Source organism: Halichoerus grypus, chromosome 13 (genome assembly GCF_964656455.1).
Source record: "Halichoerus grypus chromosome 13, mHalGry1.hap1.1, whole genome shotgun sequence".
NCBI classification, from domain to species: domain Eukaryota; kingdom Metazoa; phylum Chordata; class Mammalia; order Carnivora; family Phocidae; genus Halichoerus; species Halichoerus grypus.
In genome coordinates this window covers 16366556-16375769 of record NC_135724.1, presented here as the reverse complement: position 1 = coordinate 16375769, position 9214 = coordinate 16366556, and the positions used below count along the sequence as shown (strand labels likewise).

Genomic DNA, 9214 nt, shown 5'->3' with positions numbered 1-9214 from the left:
CGGTCTTCCAATACCCTGAGTGGGCTTTTCCAAGTTCATAAGAAATCATGGAACTCTGCTTCCTAAAACATGGTCTCTATCCTCAGGCAGAAGGTCAAATCTCTAGAATAGTCTGTTGCCCTGCCTGGTCTGGCTACTGCCTCCGACCTCACCTCTCCCCACTTGGGTCTCACTGGACTTCTTTTAGTTCCATGGACTCACCAAGCTCTTTGCTGCTTCAGGGCCTTTGCACATTCTGCTGCCCCTTTGTACCTTCATGTCTTGGCTTAAATGTCATTTCCTCAGAGAACTCATCCCTTTCATCACCACCCCTCCCAAATAGGTTAAACTCTTCCTTTTTTAACTGAAAAACTTGAGATAATTAGAGATTCACATTGTAGTTGTAAGAAATAATACAGAGAGGGGCGCCCTGGGTGGCTCAGTCAGGTGGGCGTCTGCCTTCAGCTCAGGTCATGATCTCTGGGTCCTGGGATCGAGCCCCATGTTGGGCTTCCTGCTCAGTAGGGAGTCTGCTTCTCTCTCTCTCTCTCTCTCCCTCTCTGCGCCTCCCCACCACTCCTTCTCTTTCTCTCTCTCAAATAATACATATCTTTAAAAAAATAAATACAATCTTAAAAAAAAAAGAAATAATACAGAGAGATACTTTGTACACTTTGCCCAGTTTCTCTTAATGGTAATATATTGCAAAACTGTAGTGTAATGTTACAACCAGGATGTTGGCATTGAAATAATTCTCTGATTTTATTCAGATTTCCCAGTTACACTTGTACCCATTTGTGCGTGTGTATTTTGGGTTCTATACACTTTTATCACCCGTGTAGGTTTGCATATCCACCACCACAGTGGAGATACTGAGCAGTTTCAACATTGCATGGTCCCTCTTTTTGTTTTTTTAAGATTATTTATTCATTTATTTGAGAGAGAGAGAGAGAGAATGAGAGAGAGAGAGATGAGAGGGTGAGGGTCAGAGGGAGAAGCAGACTCCCCGCTGAGCAGGGAGCCCGATGAGGGACTCGAACCCAGGACTCCAGGATCATGACCTGAGCCAAAGGCAGTCGCTTAACCAACTGAACCACCCAGGCTCCCCTGCATGGTCCCTCTTGTTACCTTTCTATAACTCACTCTCTGCCCTGCCATCACCCCTCCGCCTGGCAAGCACTAATCTGTCCTCTATGTCTCAAATTTGTCATTTCAAAAGTAAATAAATGGAACCATAGAGAACACACCTCTTTTGGAATTAGCTTCCTTCCGCAGCATGATTCCCTGGAAATGCATTCATGCAAGAGTCCACTCTTCCTATTGCTAAATAGTATTTTGTGGCTTGTGGGCCACAGTCCTGTTTAGCCTCTCACCTGTGGGAGGATATCTGGGCAGACTCCAGGTTTGAGCTGCTACGTACATTCTTGTGCAGGTTTTTGTGTGAACGTTAAGTTTCAAATTAGAGCCTCTCAACTCACATGGCAGCCCTCAGTACCATATCCCATTCCTCAAGTACAACCCAGATTTTTGTGCCATTGGATCCCATTCAGGGCCAAATCATCTTGGGGTGGTTATTAGATACTACCCAGCCTTGTGTCTCCATACTGCTCCATACTCACAGATGTATAAATAGAGAAAACTATAGCAAGTCCCCAATGCTATTATCTCTATACCTTTCATATATTGAAGTCTTGACCGCCCCCCCACCCCGCCCAGTGCCTCAGAATATGACCTTGTTTGGAAATAATGTTAATTATTAATGAGTAAACTCAAGATGAAATCTTACCAGAGTAGGGTTGGTCACTAATCCAATATGACTGTGTCCTTATAAAAAGGGGAAATGTGGTTACAGGCACACAAAGACACACACACACACACACACACACACACACACACACACGGAGAATGCCATCTGAAGATTGGGGTTACGTTCTCACAAGCCAAGGAGTTTACCAGCAGCTAGAAAAGAGGCCTGGCAGGGACCCTTCCCTAGAGCCTTCAGAGAGCATCTTATTTCAGACTTCCAGCCTCCAGAAATGTGAGAGAATAAATTTCTGTTGTTTAAGCCACCCGGTTTGTGGTGCTAGCAGCCCTAGCAAACTGATTCAGGTCCTCTCTCGGGGCCCAGGGGAGGGTTGTACAAGTGAAAAGTCCCTGGCAAATCTGCCTTTTGTTCATGAAGATAGCTAGTTTCATTTCATAAAATCAAGAATTGTGCTTTAAAAAATCTTTTTGCACATCAGTATTTAAAATCTGTAATTTTTTAAAAAAGATTTTATTTATTTATTTATTTGAGGAAGAGAGAGAGAGAGCAAGATCAGGGAGAGGGGCAGAGGGAGAGGGAGAGAGAGAATCTCAAGCGGACTGCCCTGCGTGGGGAGCCGGACACCGGGAATTGATCTCACGACGCTTGAGATCATGACCTGAGCCCAAATCAAGAGTCTGTCGCTTAACAGACTGAACTACCCAGGGGCCCTTAAAATTTGTAACTTTGACCCCCCTATGTAAATAACAAATAATTCAATACCATCTGAAAGCACTTCCCTTATGGGTAATGGTGTCGGGGTATCAAGATTGAATGACTTCCGAAGTGGTGTTCTTTTGAGTTTTGAACGAGGCAAACTCTTTTTTTTATTTAAAAAAATGTGATTGATTGAGTGATAATATACACACAATAAAGTGCCCGAATCTCAGGCATAGTGAATGCTCACTGCTACACATGCCTGTGTAACCAGCACTGGGATGGAGATCGCCGCGGGTCGTGCTGACTGCCCGGGAGTTTATTGTAATGTTCTTCCTACTGTTCCTCTTTCTCCTCAACCTCCTGTAATCCCTGCTGTATGACTGTTACTGCTAGGTTACATAGTCCGTTGCTATTCATAGCTTTTATCTCTTTGGGGTGAATTTGTCTCTTTAGCAGTATAAATCCCCTTTTTGTTTTTATAGTTTTGCTTCTGAAAGCCTCTCACTGCCTGATCTCTTTTCTTCGTTGCTTCCTTGCGTGTGTATATAATTTTCAGATACTGAGGAAGGTTTGTACCTTTGTTTGGGGGGGGCTACCTTTAAAAATTATTCTTCTAGGGCCTGGGTGGCTCAGTTGGTTAAGCGACTGCCTTTGACTCACGTCATGATCCTGGAGTCCCGGGATCGAGTCCCGCATCGGGCTCCCTGCTCGGCAGGGAGTCTGCTTCTCCCTCTGACCCTCCCCCCTCTCGTGTGCTCTCTCTCTCATTCTCTCTCTCCAATAAATAAATAAAATCTTTAAAAAAAATTATTCTTCTATATCATATCTTCAGATATCTGTTTTTATAGGCAGTATCTATTCATTCCCTACTCCAAATGATGATCCTACTGTTTCTTCTCCCTCCTTCCTTTTGCCCTATCACCCAATGTTAGTCAATAAAGTTATCTTTTTTGTATTTAGCTTTGTATTAAATATACATATACTTCTTTTATTTATTAGTTTTAAGTGATATTATTTGCGTTCCAGCACTAGCAAATTTGCTCTAGTTCTGATCTCTTTCCTTTTTCTTTTTTTTTCTCAGTTGCCTCAGTTCTATAATGTGAGTGCAGATAACCACACCACATCCCCCCATTTGTTTCGTTGTAGTTCCGTAGACTGCATATATTCAGTGATCATCCACGATTTTTTGGCTGTGGGTTCCTTAGTTATCTCTTGATTACCTGAAATCCATCCTCTAATAGTTATGTTTTTAAAGATTTTATTTTTAAGTAATCTCTACACCCAGTGTGGGGCTCGAACTTACAAATCTGAGATCAAGAGTTGCAAACTCCACCGAGCCAGCCAGGTGCCCCTCTAATAGTTCTTTTAAAACGGGCTCTTAAGAAGGAATGATATTCCTTGGATTCTTGCTTATTCACAATTATTTGTCTATAGCCTTTATTGTTTTTTAAAGATTTATTTATTTATTTGAAAGAGGGAGAGGCCACGAGCAGGGGGAGGGACAGAGGGAGAAGCGGACTCCCTGCTGAGCGGGGAGCCAGACAAGGGGCTCCATCTGACAACCCTGAGATCATGGCCTGAGCTGAAATCGAGTCGGATGCTCAACACCTGAGCCACCCAGGCGCCCCACTATAGCCTCTATTCTTGAAGGAAATTCCATCTGGACACAAAACCCTTTCTTGAATATCTAAAAGGTACTGAATTGGGTACCTGGGTGGCTCAGTCAGCTAAGCATCTGCCTTCGGCCCAGGTCATGATCCCAGGGCCCTGGGATCAAGTCCTGCATCGGGCTCCCTTCTCGGCGGGGAGCCTGCTTCTCCCTCTCCCTCTGCCTGCCGCTCCCCCTGCTCGTGCTCTCTCTGTCTCAAATAAATAAACAAAATCTTAAAAAAAAAAAAAAAAAGAATTGCCCTACTTCAGGGCTCATTGTATTAAAAATGCACATATTTCCTCATGAAAGTTTTAAGAAGTCACTCCCGCTTTGAACGAATTACCTTAGAACCAATTCGTTCCTAATGTGAAGTGTGTTGGGTGTGGGGGCATGAGAACGTGAAATCATAGCTTTCTTGGCATCCTGGTTTCTCTTAGGGTGGCTTTAATGATGTAAGAATCCCCGTGGCTGGGTTGACCTAGCCTGGGTGGGAATCTGAGTGGAGAAGGAGGGTGTTCCGCCCAAGGGGAAGCATGAAGCCCATGGACATGGGAGGAGTCAGACCGTAAAGCCATTACCTGGCTGAGGGAAGGCCCTTCTCATTGCAGGCCATGCTGGGAAGTCAGCTTTCCAGTAGGAAAGCTTCTAGTGCGCAATCAGCGGGTGAAGTTCTCAAAAGGGCCATCAGATGGCAGCCTCAGCCAAATTACTGAAGTGCGTGTTTTCGATGGACAGAATTTTGCTGCTGGGAGACTAGTAGAGGCCCTGAGGTCTAGCCCTTTGGTTTCACAGCCCAGGAACTCCAGCCAGACTGAGACTACTCTGCTGGAAGCCATGCATCAAATCCGTGGCAGAACTGGGGTTCCTGTGACCTCCTGACAAGAAATCTCTCTATAATGGTAATCTGAAAGGAGTGCTCCTCACCTCAAAACAAAATATAGAAAAGACAGAGGAGGGTTGTTTGAATATTCACACAGTCCTGTGAGTTTGGGTACAAAGCCTCGAAGGCTAAACCTTGAGCCTCAAGCAGATTTTTGTCAAATGGGCTTATTTGCTTTAAAAAAGGTGGGGGAGGATACTAGCCCTTTATCTGATAAGTCATTTGCAAATATCTTCTCCCATTCGGTAAGTTGCCTTTTAGTTTTGTTGACTGTTTCCTTTGCTGTGCAAAAGGTTTTTTTTTTTTTATCTCCATGAAGTCCCAATAGTTCATTTTTACTTTTGTTTGCACCCTAATGTTGATAGCAGCAATGTCCACAATAGCCAGAATATGGAAAGAGCCCAGATGTCTATTGACAGATGAATGGATAAAGATGTGTGTATACACACACACACACACACACACACACACACACACACACACAGGAATATTACTCAGCCATCAAAAATAATGAAATCTTGCCATTTACAATGACGCGGATAGAGCTAGAGCATATTATGTTAAGCAAAGGGGCACCTGGGTGGCTCAGTCGGTTGGGCGTCTGCCTTCGGCTCGAGTCATGGTGCCGAGTCCTGGAGTCTGGGGTCTGGTCTGGCTCCCTGCTCAGCGGGGGGTCTGCTTCTCCCTCTGCCCCTCCCCCTGCTCGTGCTCGCTCTCTCTCTCTCTCAAATAAATAAATAAATAAATAAAATCTTAAAAAAAAATGGTGCTAAGCAAAATAAGTCAGTCAGAGAAAGACAAATACCATATGATTTCACTCAAATATGGAATTTAAGAAACAGAACAGATGAACATAGGGAAAGGGAAGGAAAAATGAAATAAGAAAACAGAGAGGACGGCAAAGCATAAGAGATGCTGAACTCTAGGAAACAAACTGAGGGTTGCTGGAAGGCAAGTGGGTGCGGGGATGGGGGGATGGAGGGATGGACATTAAGGAGGGCACGTGATGTAATGAGCACTGGGTGTTATATGCAACTGATGAATCACTAAGTCCTACTCCTGAAACTAATGATACAGTATATGTCAACTAAACTGAATTTAAATAAAGAATTTTAAAAATAAAAATAAATAAATAAAAAATAAAAAGAGGTAGGGGAGGACAGAGGAGGGGAATTCATAGATACAAGACAGACTGATCTTGGGGAAGTAAGGAGACTGCGGCCAGAGAAACCAAAGAGAGATCCCTGGAGGAGATGAGCTTTGAGTTGGGTTAGACGCAAGGAGAGGAGAAAAGGCGACAGACACAGGATGGTTAGTACGTACCCAGGTGAAAAAAAGCAGGAACAATCCTACATGGACACAGGGCTGGCCCTATTGAAATGGCATGCGAATCCAGCTTCCCTGGGGCTTCAGGCCCCCCTCTTTCCATAGGCCCAGCTCTCTGAACTGTCACTGGCAGAGAAAGTTTTCTCCCACCAAGCTTCAACATCACACAGTGAATTTAAGCAATTGCTCTCTTTCCCGGGAGCACTGGCCTTTTAGGCTGGTCTGTCATTTTGGATGAAAGGGTATTGCCCACCCTGAGTAACAATATGGAGAAGGAATTGGAGGGGAGCAAAATGCTGTCCAGGTCCCTTGTTTAAAGTGGAGAGTCTCTCTCACCGAGAAGGTCAATGGGAAAGGAAATGGGTGAGCGAGGCATGCAGGGTGAGCCTTGAAGGTCAGAAAGAAGAGTTGAGATCTGGAGCTGGAAGCAGGTGGATGCATCACTGCGCCTAGGACAGTAGGCGCTGAACGTGTTAGCTGAACTGCTGCATCTTTATTGACCCTGCAAAGGCTCACCTGGCAAGAGAGCGGCATAATGAAAATGGTATTTAGGAAAATTATTCCAGCACAAGTACCTGAAATGGATGGAAGGAGCAAGAGCTTGGTGGAAAGACTATTTTGTGTTTTTTTAAAACAACTTTTGGGATATATGATTCACCCACTTAAGGTGGGCCGTTCAATAGTGTTTAGTATATTCAAAGATACATGCAATCAACCATAATCCAGCCCATCTTAGAACATTTTCCTCACCTCAAGAAGAAATCCCATATCCTTTATCTATCACCCTCTATGTCCCCATCCCCCTGTCCCCCAGCACTAAGCAACCGTGAATCAATTTTCTGTCTCTATAGATTTCCCTATTCTGGACTTTCATAGGAATGTCCGTGTGTATGGTATGTGGTCTATTCTGACTGGCTTCTTTCACTTAACATAATGTCTTCAAAGTCCACCCATGCTGTAGCCCGTATACATACTTCATACATTTTCCTGGCTGAATAATCCCATCATATGTATATGCCACACTTTGTCAGTTCATCCATTGAGGGACATTTGGGTTGTTTCCATCTCTTGGCCATTATGAAGAATGCTGTTACAAACATTCACGTACAAGTTTCTGTGTGGACATCCGTTTTCATTTCTCTTGCCCGGAATTGATGGGTCATATGAAACTGTATTTAATCATTTGAAGGACCGCCTGATTGCTCTCCAAAGTGGCTGTACTATTTTACATTTTCACCATCATTGTACGAGGGTTGTCATTTCTCCACATTCTCACCAACACTTCTTCCCACTGACTTTTTGATTCTAGCCATCCTAATACGTATGCAGTGGTGATTCACTGTGGTTTTGTCTTTCACTTCTCTGATGACTCCTTATATCAAATATTTTTCATATGATTTTCTCTATTGTTTTTCTTTTCTCCATTTCATTGATTTCCACTATGATTTCTTTGTTTTATTTTATTTTAAAGATTTTATTTATTTATTTTACAGAGAGAGACACAGCAAGAGAGGGAACACAAGCAGGGGGAGTGGGAGACGGAGAAGCAGGCTTCCCGCTGAGCAGGGAGCCTGATGCGGGGCCCAGGACCCTGGGACCATGACCTGAGCCAAAAGCAGACACTTAACCACTGAGTCACCCAGGCGCCCCTGATTTCTTAAAAAAAAAAAAAAAAAAAAAGATCTATTTATTTATTTTAGAGGTGTGGGGGTTGGGCAGAGGCAGAGGGAGAGAGCGAATCTGAAGCAGGCTCCATGCTCAGCAGGGAGCAGATGCAGGGCTCGATCTCATTACCCTGAGATCATGACCTGAGCCGAAATCAAGAATCGGATGCTTAACTGACTGAGCCACCCAGGTGCCCCTTCCACTCTGATTTCAACTATTTTCTTCCTTCTGCTCACTCTAGGTTTAGTCTAATCTTCTTTTCCTAGTGTCTTAAGATGGAAGGTAAGGTTGTAGATTTCAGATCTTTCTTCTTTTTTAATGTAGGCATTTGCTGCTAAAAATCCTTCTAAGCACTGCTTCAGCTATATCCCAGAAGTTTGGGTATGTTGCATTCCCCTTCATCTTAAAGCATTTTCTGTGGGGAAAGATATTCCAGAGTTTGGGTAAAGCCATAGGGGTGGAAAAGCTCAGGGCAAGTTCACAAAATGCTGGCGTTTCTCAAGGCTCCGACATTAGGCATCCTCTTCTCTCTCCGCTCCCTCCCCCGAGGCAACCTCCTCTATGGTATGCCGATGGTTTGTACTATCTTCTGGACACTGATCTCAGAGCTCAGATCCTTTCCCTGAGCTCCAAACCAGTACTTGGAATTGTCTACTCAATATCTTCCCTCAAACTCACTTGATCAAAACTGAACTTTTAAAAAAAATTGTTTCTCAGTCTTTTGGCTAAGATCAAGTGTAGTATCTGTTCTGATCAGTTTAATATCTGATATGTCCTGGATCCGAAGACAATATATTAAATGGATTTTTGGAGTGGGGAGGTGGAAAAGGAGTTTGCTCCGTCCACTCTATGCATTGACCTGGCATTGCAGTACTCCCAGGAACGGTGCTCCCCCCAAATCTCCTCATTCAACCTCAAACCCGGCCACCTTGTCACTACACAAGGCCAAGCTTCCATTTTCCCTCAGTTACAGCAATAGCCTTCCATTTGGTCTTCTAGAAGCCTCTCTTACCTCCTTCCAAGCTCTTCTCCATATGACGGGCAGGATAATCTATTTGAAATGATCATGTCACCACCTGTAGTGACATTAGTTAATTTTTGGCTGTCCAGCACCAGAACACCCTTCCTGTGCTGGAGAATTCTCCTTATGTGTCTTGGTTGGATGCTGAGCCTGGCTCCCGAATTGTTTGTAGCCACATACAGACTTATTTCTTTAAGTTGTCCTTCAGCTCCTGCCAGCCCAGCCTAG

General features: G+C 44.0%; 1 non-coding gene across 1 annotated transcript; it reads left to right on the top strand.

The window, feature by feature from the left end:
• The first annotated feature begins 8670 nt into the window (after nt 1-8670).
• Nucleotides 8671-8861, top strand: LOC118541898 (U2 spliceosomal RNA). The gene has a single exon (XR_004920316.2). It is a non-coding gene; the product is annotated as a U2 spliceosomal RNA (small nuclear RNA).
• The last annotated feature ends 353 nt before the right edge of the window (nt 8862-9214 follow it).